At 37.9% G+C, this 24,375-nt stretch overlaps 1 long non-coding RNA gene across 1 annotated transcript in view; it reads left to right on the top strand.

Annotated features, from left to right (window-relative positions):
* Positions 1–12,738, top strand: part of LOC122181438 — a 51,724-nt gene extending 38,986 nt beyond the window's left edge. Inside the window, exon 5 of the long non-coding RNA XR_006179434.1 lies at positions 12,685–12,738. This is a non-coding gene — a long non-coding RNA (uncharacterized LOC122181438). The remainder of the gene's footprint in view (positions 1–12,684) is intronic.
* The last annotated feature ends 11,637 nt before the right edge of the window (positions 12,739–24,375 follow it).

The raw sequence follows: 24,375 nt of genomic DNA, 5'->3' as shown, positions 1-24,375 counted from the left end.
GCAGCCTATTCACTCTAATAATAATAATGCCGCTTAAATTTGTTAATTTCTCACGATTTGGGAATAGAATGAGTCTTCATTAAATAATTTCTGTATTGACCATGATTTAAAATGTTAATTACTATGGAGTCAGATAGCGTTGAACCACAGCGATGCTAATCTGTGTCATGGATTTGAAACTCCTTTGGGAAGCACATATTTAGACTTACTGCTGAGTGAACATGACTGCTAGGATTACAGAGGCTGTGGACAGTGAAGAAAAGCAGTAATGCTCCTTCTGACTAGAAAGTAAATAATAGGGTGATTGTCTGCTTACACTTTGGGGCTAAGCAGCCCAACTGCTGAGAAGCTCTAGGTAAAAAAACTTCTATCAGCAAGGAGTCTTGATGTTTTCTTCGTGGAGCTAGATGTTGTCAAGGATTCAGCTGAGCCACCCCAGTGAGTGTACAGGAAGCAAAACAGGATATTCTTGTACAGGCCCTGTTTTGTGTAATTATGCAACACTTGAACTTGTGCATGTATTCCAGAATGGGTAACACACCTCTGAAAGGAGCAGGGAGCCATCAGTACTAACTAGTGAGCGAAATATTCTTATGAAAAGTGCTCTTGATTGAAATCAGTGTGTTTACATTTCCAGTTATCTTCAGTAAGGACTGCTCCACCCTTAGTGCACTCTCAAAATTAGGAAATTATTTTCATCCAGTTTCATTTCCTGTGTTTGTTTCTTTTAATGAGCAATCTAAATAATTTCATCTGTCTCTTAAAAAGGAGAACAATAATGGAAATGATCAGGGAAACGTTTTCATCAAATACCCTTAAATATTTCTGAGGAATATACGCTGGATTTGATGAAACACAGACACATTCCCTCAATCGCAGCTGAGGATGTTGCTCCATCTTAACAAACGCTTCTTTTGTGTGGTGACTCCAGTTGGTCTGGGGAGCCTGGATACCCAGAGCATCACAGCATACACACTGGGCTTTTGGGGGTTCTATGGGTTCCTGTACATAGTAACAGCAGCAGACAGTGTTGGATGCTGTGGCTGAGCGTGCACACACGTGTGTATCTACATAGTATACTATTTATGCAGACAATATACCCGTTTTTATTTAAATGGCCTATTTGAATTGTGCTCCCTTTTGTTCCATTCTGTAAATAAGAAAACGTGCTAATGTTTGAATGATCTGTTTGTAATTAGCCTGAAATCTGCCATGTCCTGTTTGTACCATGGATAGTAATGAGACTACTTGTGTAAGAATTCAGTTTGAATTCTATTTTCAGCATTACTTTTATGCAAAGTAACTGGCATCCTTTTGTGATCTGCGAATTATAGCACAAGCACAGATTTTTCCATCCTGTGAAAGAAGGATTCAAAAAGAAATCTGCTCCTCCCAAACAGTTCTATGAAAATAGGGAAAGCCTAATTGATCTGTATACACCAACCCAAAGTCAACTTGGAGGAGAAGCTGTAGCAGCAATTGTCAAGGTTCCAGGCTGCAAGAGTGTAAATGAAAGCAGAATATGGCAAGTCACTTGTAATTTTTTCTGTTCCTAGCCTTTAGTCCAGATTCTGCCTGATAGCCTGTCTTGATCTGTGCTCGGTGTGGTGTCAGAGAGACTCAGCTTTAGTTCTCGCATTCTGCTTTTGTTGGCAGTTTGGGTAGGGGGGCTATAACCTACCTCTTTACATCATTTTAATTAATTTGTGGAGAATGACACTGTGTCTAATATGTGCATTTAATAAAAATAAATGGATAATAGGAGAGTGAGCAGAACAGTCACAGAACACTAACATCTGTCTTCCCTGCAGTTCCAGGGATATTTTAAGGGTGAGGTTTCATGGGACTATTAAGAAGTCTCCCCCCTCCCTCCTCAAAAAAAAAAATATATATATATACACATTTTTCCTTAAGAACAAATAAATTTCTGTGGGAATTCTTTTTTCTTGCTCAGAGTGGAATACTTTCACTGAGGTGTCAGACAAGTGCCAGTTTCAGCACAAGGGGAGAAGAAAGACTGCATGGCTGGGAACAAAGCAGGGGAGTGAGGCTGCTTCTCCAGTCAGCAGCAGCAGCAGCAAGCTGTCAAACTGGCTCAACTGTTGTGTGAAATCTCAAGCAAAAAAAAATGATTTAGGCAGGATTTTTTTTATATATTTTTCTTTTAGCTTAAAAAGTAACAATTTTCTTAAACTGAGAAAACAGAGCAACTTCGTTTTGCAGCTCCTTCAGTGGAGGTGTGTGTAAACAGTCTTTTTTTTTTTTTTTTTTTTTGAATAGGTAAAGTGAGACTTTAGCTTTATTTAACTCTTTTTATGCTATGCTTTTTTGTGCAAATCCACTTTTGTCCTTTCTGTACTCTTTTCTTTCAAGTTGATTGCTTTTTCTCCATCATGTCTCTCCATGATTAAATTCAGGCTGTTCCTTCATATTTGCTTACATCCCTGCACCCTTTCTATAGTGAACTCTGTTATCCTAGTGCAAACTTCTGTATTATTCGAGTATTTTGCATTTTCTTGATATTCTTGCTACTGGATTCATATTATTTCATGACCTTTTCATTGAGTCTTTGACTTCTTGCTTTTTTGATATTTCCTAAAGAAAAGTGAGCTCAAAAATTCTTAGGCCATGCTACCAAGAAGGACTGACTTTCTGTATATACATGTGTGTGCATGTAATAGCTTTTTCTGTTGTTGTTGCTGGAGTTTTAAAGTATTGTCTCATGATTCTTAGGAGCCCGGCACATGATATTTGAGTGCTCAAGTTTTCTTTTAAGTTTCACCAATGCATTACTTTGAAAAGTTTGGGGCTTCAAACATGGATGAGCATACCTGAAGTGGTGTCCTGTGCTAAATTTACTGCAGGAGCCTTTATTCACAGATGAGCACATCAGCCTGAGACAGACATTGCAGTAATGTGTATACTCTTCTCTTATTAGAGTTATGTACTTGAGGGAGTTTATCCTTCATGTCCCCTCTTCTCAAAAAACTACCAAATTCCTATCCAACTCTTAAAGTCACTGTGTTGTCTTCACTACCCCTAAGGTCTGTACTGTGATGTCCCTTGAGCATTAACACAGTAAGTTCCCATCAGTAGGTGTGGTGGGCAAAGTGCTTTCAAAAGGTTAATCAACAGCATTCATTAATAACTAGGTAACAGTATCCAGCCTGCAGGCTACTGGATGTTGGCAAATTGCTTGCCTGGTGCAAAGCTTGTAGTTTTTGTTCAACTGGTTAAGTGCCTCGTTGCCAGGCTTCCTGCTGGAGGAGGAGTCTGGCTGGGTGGCTGGGCAGGTTGTGCAATGCATTCATGAAGCAGCATTGCTGCTGGCACTGTAGGGACTTTCTTGGGCTCTGTGCCTGCACTGAACCCACTCACAGGAATTTGATATTTTAAAGAAGAGCAGAACAGAGGCAGAACAGCCTTCCTGAGGATACTGATAAGCTTCAGGAGTGCCTCTGTTTGTGCTAGTGCCTGGCCTTGCTAAACTGAAATGCAGGAAAACTTTGTTAATAGTCTTCTAGTATTTTCCAGTCCCTGCGCTTCATGTGTCTAGAAACGTGGATAAGCTCTCCTGCAACTCAGTGAGAGAAACGTAAGAGATTGGCAGACAAAGGTATTTAAAAAACAAACAAATAAACAAACATCATCTATAGCATGCACTTCTGCAGCAGCACAGGAACTGCCAGTGTTGTATTGCTGTCCTGTACATATGGGTGGATGACATAACACAAAGACGCAGTAAATAAAAGAGGACTTTGCATCAGGCTAATCACAGTGTAGGCTGAATAAGGTGTGCAGCCTGGGTTAATGGCTGAGATTGTGTCCTATTATGTTGCTGACTAATGTCCTTTCCAGACAGAAGCTTGTACTATAGACTTGGCCTCAGGTTTTACTGTTTTAATATCTCTGTCAAAAAGGTGCCAGTAGTTCATACATCTTTATACATTCATTGCATTTTCTAGGGTAGACAAAACATTGATTTTTCTAGTTGGATTAAGATAGAAAATAAAGTAACTATGAAAAATCACAAACTTCTATCTTTCTTTGGAAACCAACAAACTGTGTCAACAACAAAGAGAACCCTTTTTTTCAGGGCACATAATAACAAAAATATTTGAATTAGCTCATACAATTTTTAGTCTTAATGTTTCAGACCAATATTTGTCTAACAGGTTTATGGCTTATTCTGATTTTAGCAATGCCAGTGGGGCTAGTTATGGTGTAAATTATTACTCAGTGTGAGTAAGGAGATCAGAGTTAAGTCCAGATACAGTCAGAAGGAAAGAGTTTTGTCTGATTTGTCTGTGATGGATCTGCCCTGCTGCTAACTCACTGGTCTTTCATTTAGACTCTTTTTAGAGACTTTTGTTAAGACTTCCAAGGAGTCCTGGGAGGACAATTGAGATTTTTATGTTGTTTGTTTGTTTCAGAAGCAAAGGGAAACAATCAAGTTGTTGTTTTTCTGGCAGTGTTGATTTATTTTATGTTCATCCTGCAAATATTTTCTGAAATTTACCAATAAAATTAAAAAAAAAGCTAAGTAATGAGTTGAGCTTTGAGGGGGAGCTTTCAGGTTAGTCTGCAGATAAGGATTTCCCAAGTGTACAACAAGATAATGATCATACGTAACTCTCCTTGCTGTAACAGCATCTGTTTTCTCGGACAATGTGTTTCCATCTGAGAATGTCCCTGTTCAGAAAGGATTAGTAACTTCAGCAATTATGTTTTGTTTGTTTGTTTGTTTGTTTTTGCAATATGCTACAAAAATGAAGCAAACCATCTTAGGCTATGAAGTCGGTGATCCATTTGCTGGCCTCAGTGGTGCAAAATGACTTACCAGAGCATCTCAAGGCTTCCCCTGGGAAGGCCTGAGGCTCCAGCAGCCCTGGCCAAGGCTCCTTTTGCAGCTGGCTGAACCTCTGAGTTAGCACCTGGACCCAGCCTCTCCAGCAGGTTGGGCCTACTCAACCCCACCCTTTGCCAGAGGAAGCCCCGATTCTGGCTACAGGAATAGTTCTGTCTTGATAAGAACTGTCTCTTACTCTCCCCCATTTTAGTGATTGCAGTAAGCTGCTGCAGCAAACCAGGGGATCTGCATGTGTGCTCTAAGATGGCCGAAAGAATTTATAGCCTTTGCAGTCAGTGGTACTAAGTTTGCTCAGGATCATGCCCTTAGTTAGCGTCCTGCAGCAAAAAGGCCTGGAGTTTAGCAAGGAAACTCTCTCAGGGATTTATAGTATTGATGACTGTAACCAAGCCTGGCAGCCCTTGGATCTTACAGCTCTCTCTGGGCCTAATCAAAGGCCATTGACGTAAACTAAAACATTTGACTTCAGAGAGCAGTGGATCAAACTCTGCGTCTACACTGACTGAATTTGCCCTCCCCTCAGACACAACCTCACTTTAAATTCTTTTCTTCTGACAGGCTTGTAGCCTCATTCCTCTCTCTTAAGCTGGGAGGGCATTTCACTGCTCTCTATGAAGCCCAGAAGTGACTTTTCCCTTCTCACAGTGCAGTTTCACATCATACCTGATTCAGAGCAACTGCTGGCTGACACTATAATTTCCATCCATGTTTACCTTACATCAAGTTCAGACACCATATGATTTTGGCAGGATAATTATGCATAAAATTAACTCAATTCAACATATTCTGTCCTTCTTGGGAAGGTACCACTCCTTGCAGCAGTTTTCCATGTTTGCTGTGGATTCAGTAGGTGTGACTCTATGTCCCAGAAGTCTCCAGTTCACCCAGGGGTATTATATAAAAGTGAAGGTAATATGGATTCAGGTAGAGAACCCAGACAGGGAAAGCATTAACACTTTTGTATCGTTTTTCGTTTGAATTCTTATTACTAGCATACATGACCTGGTCCTGAAGTATTAATCCAGATACTGATCCAGAGATAATTGTTATAATGGATATTAAAGTGTGAATACAATACTTAATATATGTTATGCTTACTGTGATTCCTCTCTTTATTTTCATTTTCTCTTAGCTCAGTTACCTGTCAGTCAACCTTTGCCATCTTGTTAAAAGGAAATTTTTCTTAATTTTCAGCCAAGTATTCCTGGGCCAACTTAGATATAATGTCACAGCAAACAGGGATATGTCTCAAGCTTTTTTTCTTCTGTCTTCTCAGACTATGGTGTCTCCTTTCAAGTCTAGGGGTTAAATCTTTGTTAGGAAGCTGTCTTTTACCACATTCTTTTACCCAGATATTAATGCATATTTTTTTCTTCACTTCAGATAAACTTGTTTTAATATCATCTAATTTAAATGGTGTTATCTACTTGCTTACTACTCTCATTTCAAAGTACACCCTTGAACCATGCTATATTTTGAAAATAAAAACTCCTATAAGGACCATAATATCTATTATTAACTTCCAACTTCCAGCACTTTCAACATTTCGTCATGACACTGTTGATAATTTAAGCAAATGTCCTCAGTTTCCCTTGACACTGTAATGAGTAATTCACTATGTGTTATCTCTTCTCCATGGTTTGAAATTAAAAGCTTTATCTCCATCTATAAGATGCGCAACATTTCTTTCTGACAGATACAGTTCATATATTCAAGCTACCCTACTGTTTCAGAGCTCAGATTTTTGAATCTCATGAGTTTGGAAGCAGACTTGCATATGAAAATTCCTAGTAATTGTACCCTTCACTGATACTCATTAACAAAGGTAGTATTCTTTATTTTTCGTAGTCTAATTTACTGTTTCAATTTCTGCAATTGGAAATTGTTCGAACTTGTTGCAAAATTGCTCAAAAAAATGTTACAGAACAAAATTTACAACAGTCAATTTTTGATGCTGTGATGAAGTAGTTTCCTTTATACAGCTCACAAGTATTCCTAATGAAAAATACTTGAAATTCTGCTTTCTCTCAGTGAAATATTTTATACTTCCTGGATAGATTACAACTGATCATATTTGATCTACATCAGAGCAAACAAGCAAACACTAGAAACCTCAATCCTATAGGTATTATCAGTAAGCAAAGAGCTGCTAATGCCTTTGTGAGAAGATTCACAGTGAGAAAGAACTGCAGCTTCTAAAATCACCACGAATCAAGGTTTTTTATTTGTCATGTATTTTTCACTTTTGCCTTCTATTTCAACTGTAGATAGGGCGAGTCTTCCAACTTTCATAGGAGATGCTAGAAGTTTAGACTGTATTATTCTTATTCAAGTAAATGGAAAAATATATTGGAATGTTTTTCTGGTTAATTGGTTGGAAGGAGATGAGGTCCTTGCCACTCAGTTCCTCTGGAAAATTGCCGCTATGTGAATTTTGTGCACTTATGGCTGTGAAATTGTCAAGTTGATGGTAGAAATATGTAACGTGAAGTGAGAATAGGCACCAACTCTACATGACAGCAGCACTTTTCATCATTCTTCCTTGAGAGTTAGTTATTCCTTTGTCTTTAGAAAGGAAATCTACTATAAGAGTTTTCTAGCAATATACTGTTTATAAATTGCATTGGGTTGATTTAGAAGATTGGAGAGTCTCCAGCTGGAGCATAAAGGTGCTGGAGATAGGAAAAAGATTTCCTTCATTATTTTTATGTGGCTGCTTCTGGAAATTGATATATCAAAATATTAATCCCCTTGCTTTCCTCTCTCACCTATGACCTCCACAAAGGAAAAAGTCTATCAGTGAACTAAAACTAGAAGAAACTGGATGAAAAATATATACTTTGCAGAGGGTTTTCTGTGTCATTTTTCTCTTCCATTGCAATGCTCAGCAACTCTGCCTGTAAGGGAGAAATTACAGGGGTAGCTTTTTACAGAAGTGGAAGTCCCCTAGAGACTTATCATTTGTCTGTATCATTCCTGAATTAAACTGTGTGTAATTGGCTTCAGACACAAGTACAATGGGTTCAGCAGCAATCTCACCATTTGGCTGCAGACTAGGATTAGAAGGTTTCCCTCTACTGACCCTTTTGTCCCTGGCTACCTGTCAAATCCCTAGCCTTTCTCTCTTCCCTTTTCCCTCTCGATGTCTTTCCTTCTCAGAAACTGAGATGTATACGAGTGAATCTGGGCTGCTGGAGAGAAGCAAAAAAAGGTGGAGGAGCCCTGTGTTTTTCAGAAAAAATATGTGTGTGGAAGGAAATAGAAGAAAGTACTGCATGTTTGAAGGGACATGAGGAAGATCTGCCTTTAATAATATGAAAATAGAAGACACATCTGTATAGTCTCCAAAGTCCCTATGCTTTCCAAGGGCTCCTTTAACCACTGTGGTGCAGTTTGGGTACGTGCATACACTGATCTTTCAGTAAAGCAGCACCTCAGATATTCCAGTGGTCCTACAGTGCCTGGCTGAGCTTGTCTTCATCACTAAAGAAAAGCTTGATCTGAAGGACCCTATATCATGTGCAGAATAAGCTAATACATGCAGTCTTATGAAAACCCACGCACTTCTATCCCAGTATAGGAACTTCTATATCTTATAGACCTGCACTGGGAAACTTGTAACCTACTTTCAGTTTTATATTCTGCAAAATACAGCACAAAAAATCTCAGGTCAGAATAAAGCATATCCAGTAGGTTACACTGAGTCTCGTAACAGCTACTTTAACACTTTGTTTTTGCAAATCTTTGAAAGGCTTTTTATGACCTCAAAGCAAGGCAGGAAATTCAAAAGCCACAGTGTTGCTGCAGTGAGGATTTTCTACATTCCTATCAGTTCTGATTACCTGGTGTCTCAAAACAGGTGCTTTCCTTCTCAGAAGCCATGTAAGTTGCGAAAGACCTGGAAAATAAGTGTACCAAGCAGCTGTTTCTGTTGTTGAAAACTCACAGATTCACTTAGAGTAATTTCCACTTGATTCTGTCTATGCTCTGCTGGAAGAAAAGCTAGGGAAAGGCGCTGTCTTGCATGCTAAAATCTTTTCTGTATCTTATTTACACTGATATGAAATTATTATGAAACACTTGTCTTTGTCAGAAACAAAAATTTAAATTAGATTTGAAAGTTGCCTTGATTTTTAACATTTTTATACGAAGGAATTCTTAGGTCTCAATTTGGGAGTGCAAATTTCACTCTTAAGTGCAGCTGAGTGCACATTATAAGCTTTCCCAGGATACTTTGCTCTTCCTACCTGCTTCCACTGGGTCTTTTGAATCCAAGTATCACATTCATAGCTTCTAAAAATCCTTCCTTTGGACTTTTGGTTTAATTCTTTTTTTTTTCTTTAGTATATTAAAAGTTTGATTATTTTTTTAAATTGTATCAGTGTGTAGGACCAGTGAACAAAAAGCCCTATCAATTTATGTTTGCAATTTAATTGTAAGATGGTTGTTCTCAAAGCTGCTTTAAACGTTTTCCCTTCAGCTGTGGAAAGCTATGGAAAGCTATGGAAAAATGACTACTGGATTACTGTTCTCTTATCCAAAATGAAATATTCCCTAAAGAAATATTGTCTCGTGTTCAGAACACTGCATTTTATCATCTTGAGAGACAGACACTCAGTCTGTCTTCCAGCTTTTATTCTGAAAAGATGAGCTTTACGACTTAGTCACGGGGCTGGACTTCCTATTGTCCTAAACCCTACTCAGTCATTTACGTGAGTGCAATATGGATGCAGAGTGCTACCATACCAAAATGGTTGTACCGTATTGGTCTGAATGTAAGGTGAGTTTATAAAAGACCAAAGCAGGGGATGGTAGTGGAAACATTCTACTTCTTGTGTGTCTAGATTGAAACCATCTCCTGTATTCCACACTTCCTCTGTTACCCTCAGCAATGCCTAATTTAGGCAGAAGATATGAAAATAAAACTGCATCTTGCTCTCAAAAGGTTGCTGAAAATTCTTTACTGGGGATCAAGCTGCCAGGCAATCCATCAGCAAGGCAGGTAGGCTGTGGGATTCCTGTAGGGCAGATCCCCTTTGGGAAGAGTGGCAGGGGAGCAATGCCTAATATTTACTTTCTGTAGTAGAAATAATCATTTAATTTCACTACTTTTCTGTCGTTTCTATTATGAGCATTTCCAGTACTAGGGGGATGGGCAGTACATGGTAGGTTGCAGCTTTTAAGGGAAAATGTGGCCCCTATTTTCTAGATCTGTGAGTGCAATAAATCATTTTATTCTATTTCTTAAAGACTTGTTCACAAAAGGTTTTTAAAGAAGGCAATGTTGTGTCTATAGCAGAATAAAGCAAGCATAATCTTTAGTGAACTGATAAGGTGTTACATTTAAGACAAAAATATAAACATCTCAATCATGCTGTCTTTCAGTGAAATGGAGTAAATAATCTTTTACTCTGTGAATGAATGAAGATTGCTATAGCTTTCCTTTGTTTTTCTATCTTGCCTAAATCTGTAGTATCCCATGCTAAAACAAGTTATACGTACTCTTTTTTTTTTTTTCCTTATGGATTTAATTAAAAAAAAGATTCAAGAAACTGTTCTCTACAGACCTCTAAGTTTAATGCTGATGCTACTCTTTTATATGGTTCATTCAAGATAAAAATGCATTTAAAAAGTTCTTCTGTGTTGCAGATATTGGCAAAACATAATTCTAAAATATCAACAATCTTGAATTCGTGATAAAGTAACATTCTAATATGATATTGTTTTAATCATTTAGAGTTTAATTATTAAAGAACAAAGTATTAAGGAAAACTCTTGAACACCAACCTTATTTTGTCTGCCACTACACTTTGAAAAAAAGATTTCTAAATAAGTGACCATTGCCAACCTGAGCCAGAGGGCAGCATTCACCACGTTATGGTACGCTGCAACTGATGAATCTCAGCTACGGCTTAACTCCTCTTTCTCTGTATGGTACCAATAAATGTATTGAAAAATGAATTGCCTCATATGGCCTAATGCAGAATTGTTAAGTGTGTAAATGACATTGCCATTAGTATTCAGTTATAAATACATTTGAATTTTAAACTGAACATATGCTACTTCTCTGCTGGAAACCAGCAACTTTTGCTTTCAGAAATCATGCTGCAGATCCAGACAAGCAATAATAATAATACTTAGCATTGAGAATGTCAAAGCTCAGAAAGGCAACAGTATCAATATCTCAATTTGATCCATTAGATACACATATTAAATACATTTCTTTGGTCCACACAGTGATCAAAACTGATACAAAAGTAAACTCCTGTGTCTTAGCTGTGAAGGTAATTTAGTGTCTTAGTACCTTGAATATTAATTCCAAAATAGGATTATTTTTTTCATGGTGTTTTTTTTTTTTTTTCCTACAAAGCTGTTATTCTCTTTTTCCCTCCTTTGATTATATTTAAGATCATCTGTCTCAGATTAGAATCAAGTTCTTGTAGCCAATTTAGGCTAGAGAATTTCATGAGCATTCATTTATTAGTAACTCCACTTTTGTGGTCCGTTCCCTCATGTCCCTCTCTTAGTGATTTTTTCTAATAAAATATTTTTCATCAGATCAGAAATGTTGGAAAGAATTGAAAGCATTTCTTGGTTCCCAGACACATTCAAAGTACCTTATTATTTATTAATTGTTATTATTATTTAAGACAGAACCACAAATAAGATAAACACATTTAAAAATAATAAAAATGAGTAATGAAACACTTGTCTGCTTCATTTGGCAAAGAATAAGTCTGAGGCTATTATCAAATACCAGGCATGAGTGGAAGAGAAAGTGAGAGAGAAGGAGGCAAATTTAATTATTATGTAGGGGTGGGGATGCTGTGCAACAATGGGTTTAGCCACAGAGTCAAATCCTGGAGTGTAACTATGCTGACTCCAGGGGAAATTTTCTTATCTGCTTTACCTGGTAGAATCTAGTGCTTGCTGAGCTGATTTTTGAGAGAACGCCTTCAGGTTTGAAAGAGGATTTCTGAAATGAAAACATGACCAGAAGTTCACAGATTATGATGTTGAGAGAGGTTTCACTGTGTTTTATTTCACAAAAAACAGCTAAAATTACTTTGAACCTATTTGCAGCTCACTGTTGACCATCACTTTGAAATTTAAGAAAAAACAAACATATTTCATGATTTTTTTCTAACTCACACGTAAAACAATGGGGTCCCATGGGAAAGTGAGCCTGCTGCCTTTAAAGGAGCACATGCCACTTCAAGAAATAAAGCATGAAAGGAAGCAGTGGTGTGCAAATCAAAATAAACCGTTTACCTTTATCACTGACTACGTGCTTGGGGAAGAACAGACCATAGAGGAAGAACTGAGACCTTTCTTCAGTTTCTGAAGACAGCCACTTTCCCTCTAGATGAGAAAGAAATTCAGTTTTAATGATGGTAGCTGTAGCCTTCCACTGAATGACCTTAATTTTCGTGATCAATATAGGCAGGTGGCAACAATGCTTTCTCCAAGTAACTAATTGCTCAAGATTAAGAATCGATTGCTTTGTTTTATTAACTCTCTTCACTGCTGCTTGGGATTCTTCGCTTCCTCTCAGCTAACGGAATGAGCTCCTGGACTGGTCAGCTGTTTTTTCCTTCCTCCATTTCACCCTTAAGGTTCATTGGCCAAGGAAAAGGTCCACCCACATCATTCTCTTTGCCCAACAGACTTAAATTGATTTCTGGTTAGCAATATGATTGAGTTTACCTTGGTATTTTTTAGGGATTGTTTTTGTTTGATTAGTTTCTAATGCTTGTGTTTTCAATCCACTGTCACCTTGCACTCATTTGGTTTTGGTTTTATTCATCCTACAGGTGGCTGCACCCAAAGGACATAACTTCACCTGAAGCTGTAAGCAGTGAGACCTAAGCTTAGGTAAGAGAATCTGAAAAGAAACCGGGATTCTACTGTGGGAGAGTTAAATTGGACTTTTTATTATTTTCTTTTATTCTTTTCTTAGAGCATTTATGATCAAGTTGAGATTAAGTTAGGCCCTTCTAAACTCCACATATGTATTTATCCACTAAATTAACTTGAATTATTTCTATTTTTGGCAATTTTCACTGCTGGTAATTAATGCAATGCCTACTGTAAGTTCTCTGAGCCTGCAAGTTAGCCCAGGACACAGGCTCAGATCCCAGCACTGCAGTGTGACATGCCGCCACTTAAGCACTTGATTATATGTATGGTGACAAGGACCCACATTGTGCCCTTTGTAAAAGTTTCAAGGAAACGTGAAATCCCACTGACTTGGCTGCCAATGGAACTTTGCCAGGTGGTGGGATGCATGAGGCAAGTGAGAGGGGTGGCTCCTAGTGCTGCTTGTGCACTAAGAGTAGCAATTAAACACACTGCTTTTGAGAGATAGGTCAGTAAGTTTGGTGTTAAGGAGCTGAAAAGAGTGCTGTCTGGGGCTGAAAAGCTCTGCAGAGGTTCCTAATTAACCTTTTTCTGTGCTCCCCAACCTACTTGGATGATTGTACTTACCTGGGTACTGTGCTAATTTTGCAAGTAGTTATTCTTTCCTCTGGCATGTTTATTCTGTATTCACCTCTCAGGCTGCATGGATGCAACTGAGTAACAGTGAAGCTGCAGGGATTTTTCAGCATGAATGAAATAATCTCTCCTGGTGTTCCATCAGTGGTCTTATTAAATAACTTTGATTTAAATACTGGTTTAGTGGTAAATGCAGGCAAATATTATAATGAAATTGAGCCTTACACATAAATGCATACTGCACTCATTTTGTGTGTCATGTGATGTCTGCACTCAACTGTAGTTTTGTAGTAATGAAGAGCAATCTCTGAGTCACTGGACAGGGACAACTGCACAGCAAGTGAGTTTAGGTGTAAATGTAGGCCTTGAATTCTTTCTGAAGAGGTTTTACAGTTTTGTGTAAGCTACATTAGTACTCTCTTTAGATTGCTTATTAATAGCATCTTGCTGTAATTTCATTTTCAATATATTTGAGTTTTCTTGTGTTAATAGAAGAAAAAGTGTCTTTACATAAGTTTATGTAGATGCTCAAAGAATATGTATTAATTGCGTGCCAAGAAAGTAAATATTACAGCTGAAAACGAATTTGTAAAATTTTCAGTGTAGTTGACAATTGGTATTGTATATAACCATTGCTTAGGAGGTCGAGGCAATGTGATTTGTACTTCTTTTGTCTCTGCTATAAAATTTGGAGGAATAATAGTAATGTGTCTGATGGAATATCTATAGTGAAGTCATGCTACAAGCTATGTAAGGCAGTAAGAGACACATGTCAATTTAAAATAGAATAGTGAGTAATCACTTAGCTTACTTCTTTCCAAGATTGTATGGATATGTAATGAAGATTCATCTTTTTGAAACAACTATTTGTCTTCAGGAAAATGTGTCTCTAATGTGCTTAAAGAGAGATTTACTCTGTAATGCATGAAAGCTAGATGCACAAATGAAATATTTGTTTAGAAACTCTTACGGTAATTGCAGAGATTCTACCTAATACTTTTAAAAGGAGTAAATATGACAAAGATTTTACACAGGTGATGGTTTAAAGGACACATAACGTAGGCTCCAACTGCGTTTGTAATAGTTCCGTTCTGTACGTGAAATATGTTCTCTACTTAAGAAAAGAATGAGAATATGAAATATGTTGTGTCTCAGTGATTCTTTGGATTTTCATTCTGTTGATCAGAGTGGAGAAAGTCTTTTCATCCACCAGCTCTTTTCTTTTTTTTTTTTGTTTTTTTCAAATTCCCAGACTCGATACTTTGCATACTACGTGGGGAGGCTGTATACGATTGTATCTTGCTAGTGGAATAAAATATTATAATCCCATTGCATTGTCAGTGAGGTAAAGTACATGATAACTTCTTGTTTTAGTTTATCAGCAGGGTGGCCTAGTACACTGAATTCCCTTCTTCTGGTTTTGGCTCATATTCTGATTCCTGAGAGACACAACAAAGGAAAATTATAATAGCAGCAGTCTTTTTCTTTTTTTAATCTTAACATAAATATTGTAACGCTGGAGTTGCTCGAGGGAAAGGACAGTGGTTCTGTGTATCTCCTGAGCAGCACTGGCATTACAAACTGTAGCCTAATTCTGTAGTGAAAGTTTGGACTTGTGTGGTGATAATTGTGAAAGTAGTAAAAACACATTTGATAGTCATTCACCTCTAATTTAGTTATAATTGTTACCATACTTAAAGATCTCCCTAACTCAAGTCTACTCTGGGTACATAACTACCATAACTTTTAGTATTTTAGCTCTTGGAATGTGCCGTTCTGGACAACTCCTGTCAATTATTGTAAACATTTCCACAAAAGGCCAAAGGGTTCTGGATCTAATCTACAACATTTTTTTCTTCAGTCCAAGAAGAGCAGCCAAACCACCATGAGACTGAGTATTTTTTCAGAAATAAGTCATAGGCTTCTTCTGCACTTCCTGTATCTAGTAGGACTGCAATTGTCTCCTCTTTTGGCTTGGACAATCAGAAAGCAAACCCAAAGCATCAACTTCATTTTATACTGCTCTGTATGGAAACAATTCCCTGCTACCAGTTAGGGGTTTAGCTCAGGTCATAGTGGTTAATTTTTGATGGAACCCCTTGTTAACACATCCACAGTACTTAACTAATAATAAGGAAATAAGCAAGATGACTGTCTGTTCTCAGTGCCCTCTTTTTCCCTGAGCTGCCGTGAAAGAAAAAATGTGAATTTTATAGGTAAGAAATGTATTCCCTCAGCTCTTTCTTGCACCTCTGAGGCAGAGGACTGAACAAATCATTGTGCAAAACCTTGCTGAGACATGCTCAAGAGGGCACAAGTACCCACACTAGAATCTCAGTCTAGGGCCCAGCATCTTTACTAGCAACTCAGGTTAAAAACCCTAAAGTTTGTGGTGGTTACAATCTCGAGATCTCATCCCTCGGAGCACTTGCCTTAAACATCATAGTGGTGTCCTTCAGCGTTCACAGCACCAGCTGCTCCTCCATCCCAACCTCCCCCCCCTCCCCCCCTCACCTAGAAGAAGCAGTGTAGTGGGCCTGCTTCTGGGAAAGGCTTTAAAGATCAGCCTCACTGCAGTCCTGAAGTGGTGGGGGGATCCTGTGCCATTCTGAGGCCACTGAGCAGCAGCAAAACTATATTCCTGAGTCTGTAATAGATGCAAATTGTGCAGATGAAGGAGAGGGAGCTCTAACAGCCGTTGAATGCAATCTGTGAAAACTACTGTTTCATTTATAGTGATGCTACCTAAGCATTTGCACTTAAAAGGAACAATAAAGAGGTGTCAGAACAATCTCAAGGCTGCAGAATTTAAACTGCAGCAAAGACATTTTGAGCCATATGAAATGTTGCCTGCATCTGCTTTTTCTGTTAGTTTTTGTTTTTACTGAAGACTGTTCTAGTTCTTCTTGTTTTATGACACTGAATGGTTCACTTGCCTTCAAAGACCCAAGATGCAAAGAAGTCGGGAAACAAATTAAGTCCAAACTGCAGTAACTGGTGAAAACTGCACAAAGTATGTCACAGTTCTTCTTTCTCTATTTAGTTTTGAAGTAGTTCTGCAATACAACTTTAGATGGTTGATTCATGAACTTGCCAGCCAACCTCTAGCAGATAGCTGTAGAGTTACTGTAATGTTTCAGTGTTTATCTTGCTTAAGGGACAAAGGGCCAATCCTCAGATGATGGAGTCTTTGTAGGTATGCGCATACGATTCTGAGGATCTGAGCTGCTGAGGATCTGAGCTGCTGTTGCTCTTTAATCTTCCGATTTGGAGATAGGAATTTGGCATAAGTGAGACACTGCAAACTGAAAGAAAAAAATATTGCAAAAGAAATACCTAATGGCTGTCAAACAACAAAAAGTTACTGATTAACAAAGAATACAGGGCTTACAATTAGTGCCCTGTTAAAAGCACAAAAAGCTGTGATTGTGAGTCTGATTATCTATGTTACCACTTAACAGCTGCAAATGTGAAAGCAGTGTGTGTCAAGGAAAACAAGGAAACAAGTATTCTGTGATATCACAACAGGTGTTTTAGGTGCACTAATTTTGCTAAGAAAGAGCAGATAACTTTTGAGAAGGAATAGTCTAAAAGGAGATAGTTTGTTCCTATTGATACTTTCCTTGTTTTTGAAGTAGTAGAACTATATGAACGTTAGAGTAAGATTGGCTTTGTAGCTACAGCAGAATAAAATGCATTATAGCATTGGCTGTCATTTGGAATGTTTGAGAGACTTCATAGGGGATACTGTTACCTGATTTTTATTAATATAATTCATTTGAATACCATTAGTGTTCAGAGGACCTTATTGAGACTCATTCATAGTAATCTAGCCATGTACCAAAGATCTCACAGTTTAAATAGACAAGATAAGCAAATGGCAGGTAAATGTCCCTTAGCTGAAAACAATTCTGGCTGCCTAACTCCTTGTCCTATATTAGTTTCGTTACCCTCTTCACTAAAATGAGAGTGTGCTGTTCTCATCTTTCAGAAAATTACAGCATAATTAATGATAGTAAAATGCTTTAAAAGCCTTCTTAGTGATATATCAGAAGTTCAAAGCGGTAGAATTTTTCATATAATATGGATTTGAACTGCATAAGTCTTTTGAATTGGTAACTTTTAGTAAGAAATGTATTTCCCAGGGAGATGGAGCAAAAGTATTTGTTTTAATAGTTCTCTCTGCGTGTGTTTGTACATGTGAGCGAACAAGAGATCATGCAGGGCAAAACATACCATAAATGCTGTAAAGTCTCATACAATTGTGTCAAGCAGTAAACCCAAATGAACTTGCAAAGTCATGCACTAGCTCAATTTTGGAAAGGAAAAGCTGGCTTTGAAGCCAACTAAATCAATCCCCAGTTTAAATTAAATTGGAGTATCCTGTGAAGCTCCAATACACAGCTCCAATAACAATCAGCACTTAAGGTGCAGGCAAATAATGTTTCATTTAAAAGAAATTGAATGAAGATTACTGATAGAGAAAGTTTTTGGTGCTGTTTTGTCATTAAAGTCAAATTGTAGCATTATTGCCTTAATCCCATATGTCTCAATCATCTCCTACTCCTTCTGTCTCTTTAATGCATAAAAAGCCCCTTGCATGGTTGGTCTTGTGTCTTCATCTCATTAAAGTCTTGCCATGCAAATGTATCATAAGTGTTGCCTGAAGACTCCTGTCTCATGCAAAATTTAGTTTAAACTCTACTGGCATCAAATAATTTGTTATGCACAAACCTTCTGTTTGGTTTGCTGACATTCCTTCTTAGTTGGCTCTCATGGTGATTCATTATCTTGTGATATAGATTTCCAAGTATCATCTTTGTATTGATTTTTATATCTTTAATAACCACTCCACAGAAGATGGCTCCACTTGGTGTCATTGATCGCATCAAAAATTCAAGGCTTACAGAAATACTAGAGGGCTAATTGGTAGCAGAACATTTCAGACTTAATCTTAATGCAGTCTTAATCTTCTGCGCTAACCTTACTTGAAGATTTCCTTACTGAGGCTAAAGGGGAACTAGTGAATAACTGGAAATTACCTGGTGAGAGCAGGTAAGACCATGAAGACTGTAAATGTGGAAAACAGAGATAACAAAGATCAGGGTTTTTTTTTGTCTCTTTCACTCTACCCGAGTATCTTCCTAAAAGAAAAAGCAGTACATAATTTTCCTAGCTGTGCGATAAATGCAGGTTACATTGCTTATTGTGCAGCAGGCCAAATGTGATTGTGTTTCTGACTTCCATTAAATAAAACAATTGTCTGACAAGTTCAAAACTATGCTGTAGGTTTCAGTCTTTTTCAAAGAGCAATGGTGAAAGATAGGCAACTTTCATCTTTAATTTCTGTGTTAAAAGGTCTGTATATGGGCACTTCTGACAGTCAGGTCTTGCCTAAGTGTGAATTTAGAGTATTTGTAAAGGTGGGCCAAAACAGCAATCTGGATGTCCTTAGTCTGTTTAATTTATTCTAATGTGTTGTTTGAGGCTTTTATCCTTTGTTACAGACTTTCAGCAATGTGATCTCTCAGTGACAAGGAGGTGATATGTGTATCCATACTTTTTCATGACTGCATTCGTGACACTTTTTCACTAAGTTATTATACAGGATTTCTGAATTATTCTAAAACTTCAAAAATCCGAAAATATACACTAAGACACCAGGGATGGTTTCTATAGAAAATCTGGTCATAGCCAAAGGATGTGCAGAGACAGCAACACGTTAAAACTAGGAAAGATAATTTACCAAAAAAACCACCAAAGTAAATTGTTAAAAAGCTGTTTTTATTAAAAAAAAAAAAAAAAAAAAAAAGAAGAAAAAAAAAAGTGTCTCCCAACAGCCACATGGTCTTTGGATTAAACATAGCAAGGCAGATTGTCCAGCTAGTATTAGGAGTATCAATCAGGGCTACTCAATCAATTCTTGCCAGTAAAAGGCACTGAGACAGCACCAAGTCTGCTAGTTCAGTCAGGCACTGCATGCCATCTGTGCGATGGGAACTGCCTAATATGCTTCCTAAAAGACAGGAACAGTTAAAAACATGGGATCTCCCATAGGGATGTGAGGTATATTACCTGTCTGGGACATTGGTGCCAATAGGAATAAGCTATATTCATAGACTAGGCTGGAATACTCTTAGTGACTTTTTGAAAAATCTCTGCTTATGTCTTTGTCCGTACAAAGTCTGTGTGGTAAGCAGACCTCCTTTGCACCAGACCTTATAAAATCTGTCTATTTATAACTTTTTTTTTTTTTAATGAACAACCTAAATTTAGAGCTTGACTATAAGAAACTCACGTTATTCTTACAAAGCCCAGTTGAAAACACATTACACAGTTAATGCATCCATATACCACTCCTGCCTTTATTATGTTTCTTTTGTCACTCACAGACTGATAGGAAATTGTCAACATCAACCAAATCTTCTCAAACAGAAATCTAACAGTCCTTTTCATTTCATTTTTACTGTGTCCATGACTATTACCTGACGGAGGAATGTATTCATGGAGTAAACCATGCAGTCAGGGAAAAGCTATTGCCTTATTTCCAAGGAGAAGGCCGGAAAACTAAAAGGTCAGGCTGTGCACTGCCTGTTCACAATGGTGAACAGTGACTCTCAGAAGTTTTATCCGGCCCTGCAGAGCAGTTCTGATGAATTTTAATTATGAATATATTCCTTAGCTATCAGCATAGCTGATGGGATTTATGGTTTGGCCTAGGCTCCAGAGGCAGGCTATTCAGTGAGGGACAATAGTAAATACAGAATGTAGTCTAAAACTGACTTCCAGTCTTGTATTTTCCTTTTTCTTTGTTTAGAAATGCTGTCATTTAATAACAATAATAATGAGATAAAAGGTGATACACATCCAGTGACATTTAGTGTGGAAATCATATACAAGATACATGCACTATCTATCAGTAACCAAACAGAAAGCTGCAACACACTGATTAAATTTAGATGGCTGAATACTTTTGTACCTGATTTCAAACATAACACAAGAAACATCTCCTCTTTGCCCCCTGCAGCAATGCAGTAGAAAAGGCTCTGAAAAGAAGTGTCAGAACAAACATGATCCAGATGTTTACCTCTGCCTTTCTGTCCTCTTAAGGCTTTTTTGTCTTTTTTTCTAGCTGTTTTCTTAATTTTCAAAGATGGAGAGAAAATGAACAAAAAAGCAAACAAGAGTAAAAACCAGAAGAGATGAGTTGTTCATTTTCATTTCTAGACAAATTTTTTTCATTCCATTCATTGTTTTGTTTACAAAATACTTCAAGATTTGGAAGAAAAGCTCCATGATCTCCTGAATCAGTTACGTGCTATGAGGAAAAGGGATAATTTCAAGTGAGCATTGGTCTTCAAACACATCTCTCACTTTGTCTACCTGCCAGTGTTCGTAGTTCATGACTTGTAGCTGTGAGGCCTGGTGTGCTGCAGGACATAAGAGTAATTCCCATTGATTTCAATGGGTATTACATGCATCCTGCAGTGGGAGAGTAGGACCCTCAAGTTTCACTGAATAGCAAATAGTCATGTAAAATCCACAGGTCATCTTCTTTCACTGCAGGATATGTTGAAGTCAATGGGAGCTTCTTGTTAGATGCTGTGAGGGGAAAAATGTATCCTTATTTGATAAATCTGTCCATTCAGCTGTTGCATTTAAATGATTGTTTTTTAAAGATCCCATTAATCTTGCTTTTTCTACACTTTTCTGTATTAGCTTCTGGCCTCCTTTCTTTGATTTTTATTTATTTATTTATTGTAAATAACCTCAAAGAAAACATGTAGAAAAGTAAAAAATCCAGCATGTTTATTTTGTAAATTCAGTTTTCTGCAATTTCTTCCATTAGCGTGGATGCCAAGCAACCCTTTGTAAATGGCAAAATGTGCTTATACTCTAGAAAGGCTCTGCTCATACTGGCTATTTCAGAGCAGCTATTTCAGTACTGGGGTGATGGATCTAAAGTGATCTAAATAAGGAACTAGGAGTTGGAAAGTACATAGATCACTCAAAAGTAATGCCTCCTATTTACTACCATGGAAAATACAACAGATTCAAAGAGCACAATAGCTCTATCTGATAGAACAAACTCTCAGCTAAAAAAAAACTATATTTTTCAACAGTCACAACCATTAGCTATGCATTTTTGTCAGTGATGAACAAGAGCCTATATGCCATGCTCGTTAAATCTGTACCAGCAGAGGTGACCCACTGATGCCATCACCACTGCTGAAACACCACCCTCTACTTCACTGTGCTGACATGCACTGTTTGATCTCCACAAACATTCCATGGGTATCGTTTTTCTGTGTGAATGAATTCAATTATACATTTTGTTTCATATTTGCTTCCATGTTAGCTGGTATCGTGTCAGACTGCCCCTCAGCTGCTATCAGTCACATAGCAACAAAATGTAATGGGATTCTGGGAGGAAGGTTCAACCTCTACTGCCATAACACCAACATAATAAAATAGGAGATACTGCTTTCAGAATAGCTCTTGTAGATACAGAATTTGAAATCTGCATCCCAAACTTTTTTTCTTCTGGCTTGGATTTGGAGGTTGATTACTCATCAAATAGAAGTTTGTACCCAAAGCAGAATACAAAAATCTCCTCTTGCATTAGCATCTTATAACACGAACAGAAGGAAAGGGTTTCTCTCACCCCGCACCCCTCAGCCCCGCCTTCTCCTACGCCTCCACCCCCAAGTTCTCTGCTTCCTAGTTTGAAAGCAGAAAAGAACTTAAGAAATCTGGGCAGTCTGTCAGTTTGCTATGGTTCATTTTAGCTAATCCAGACATCCAGCTCAGCAGGGGGAAAACTGCTGTATCTAGTGAAACAAGAGCATGAATAATTAAAACTCTCTTATTAATGAACTTCCAGTCGTTATGTAAATGAAACTGATTTCAAGTCTAATTTGTCAGCCTGAATTCTTTTTCTGTTCTCCTTTTGTCTACGACAAGGACTCATCATAATGGACTTGATAATAAAACACTGGCAGACACGCTGTGTGCAGTGCCCATCTGAGTTAGAGCTTTTAGCATGGTTAATTGATACACTTACCGCCGGATAAGTCCATAAGGCATTTTGTATGGCTTTATGTTTTACAAGCTTCCCTTCCCCCTCTTCCTCCCCCTCCAAAGTTTTGACAGTACCAGCTATTCTTTGCGCATTCCTCATTACCGTTTACCTTTACATGAGGGGTGGCTTGCAATTACTGGCTGGTAAATAGTTTCCTTCGTATTTCATGTGTTGTTCAAAGACAGCAGAGTTCAGAAGGGTCTGTGGGAAGGGAAGTCTGTAGTTATCAAACAATGGCTAACAGTCATCAAAAGAAAGAGCTTGTCAAAGCACAAGGCTGCCAAGCACTGGGTCCTTACCCCATTGTTTTGGATCAGGTGTCAGTCATCATCCTGACCACTGCATTTACTCTGCTATGAAATAACCAGCATTGAAATTGTGCTGAAAGGACTCGCTCTCAATCTAGGGAAGGGGAGAGGATAATATCCAAAGAAACACTGAATTTTAACTTCTATACATGAAACAGTATATGCTTTGTATTGGTCAAGCCAATCACAGATAGTGGAATTATAGTGAAGTTGCTAAGCCTGAGGATTTATCCACAAAATTTAATTTTCAAATCACGGTCATTTGTTTTAATGTTCTCTTACTTACGTATCCTTTAATCTTCATTTCTTCTTTTTTCTTTTTTTCTTTCTTTTTTTCTTTTTTCTTTTTTTCTTGTCGATATGTTCAGCACATTTTGGCCTATTGGTTCAGACGCATATTGTCAGAATCAAGTATTTTTACAGGAAATATATTCCGATGAGAAAGATGTTTTTGTTATTCAGAAAATAAGGAGGGAGAAAAATATGAGCATTTATTTGTGTATATACATTGTACTGAGATGTTAATAAATGAAGAACCCAAATGAGATTTGAAGAGGAAAACAAGAATATGCTATGTCTGCAGTCTCCTGGCACCAGTCTAGGTCTGGTATCGAGGAGGGGGAAACTGCAAACTGACTACTTTACTCATTAGAGAAATACAAAGTAAGGATTGTTGGCTTTATCTAGTCAAAAACAACTCATTTCTTTGTTTGCCTTTTTGCTTTGTGGCTTCTTTTTTTTTTTTTTTCAAGGATTGCTGGTTCTACTGGTATGAAATTGAACAGAGATGACAAATTCTGTGTAGAAGGGAGAAAACTTTTGTCTTAAAGGACTATTCCCTGTTGTTTTCTTTTCCTCCACCTCAGGTGTTCTCCTGTGCCACCCTTGTGCAGTGATCTAATATGCATACTGGGGATCATTTAGAATTACTTTCTGGGATATTTGTAAAGACAGCTGTTATATCTGTCCCTCTCCAGTCTGAGTCTGAGATCTGGACATTGCCAAGGGTGTGTGGGACCTGAGACAACACATGCAGCCCTGTTTATCTCTCAAGCCCAGCAGAGGGGGGGGGCTCAAATACGGGCCTCAGGCCTGGCCTAGGGGGGCTGCTGGGAACATCTCTGTTCTCTCACTTCTTTGACTTTCTTTGCTTCCCTGTGTAAATTGTAAAAGGTCGTCAGGGAATACTGTGCAGTTTCTGCTAAAGGAGAAAGAGGGTTCAAAAGCAGCTCCGTTCTGTCGCACCTTGAGCTGGGAAGTACACAATGCTTTAAGCATTCTGTCAGAGGAGCGCGGTGCGCTCGGTGTGCGTTAAAGCTGCTGTGGGAATAGTGCTCGTTGAGAATATCTATGAGATGCATATTTGGAGGATGGCTTTTAATATCTGCGAGCCTGACTTTATTTTTACAATAATAAGACTTGAATAAGATACTTGCTGAAGCTTAAAAATGTTCTTGCAACATAATCATAATGTAAAATCTAACTTCATCCCAAGACTAGAGTTGAAAAGGAGGAAAAAGATGGGAAAGGAGAAGAGTTTCTATATTTCAGAACAAGTTTTGTGTCACACAAAGCAGGTGTTTATAGAATTCTTTATTTTAATTCACTGTAGCTAATAT

Source organism: Lagopus leucura, unplaced genomic scaffold (genome assembly GCF_019238085.1).
Source record: "Lagopus leucura isolate 7727_CA_CO unplaced genomic scaffold, USGS_WTPT01 Super-Scaffold_100009, whole genome shotgun sequence".
Classification (NCBI taxonomy): domain Eukaryota; kingdom Metazoa; phylum Chordata; class Aves; order Galliformes; family Phasianidae; genus Lagopus; species Lagopus leucura.
The sequence above is the reverse complement of the archived record's forward strand: the minus strand, read 5'-3'. Positions and strand labels throughout refer to the sequence as shown.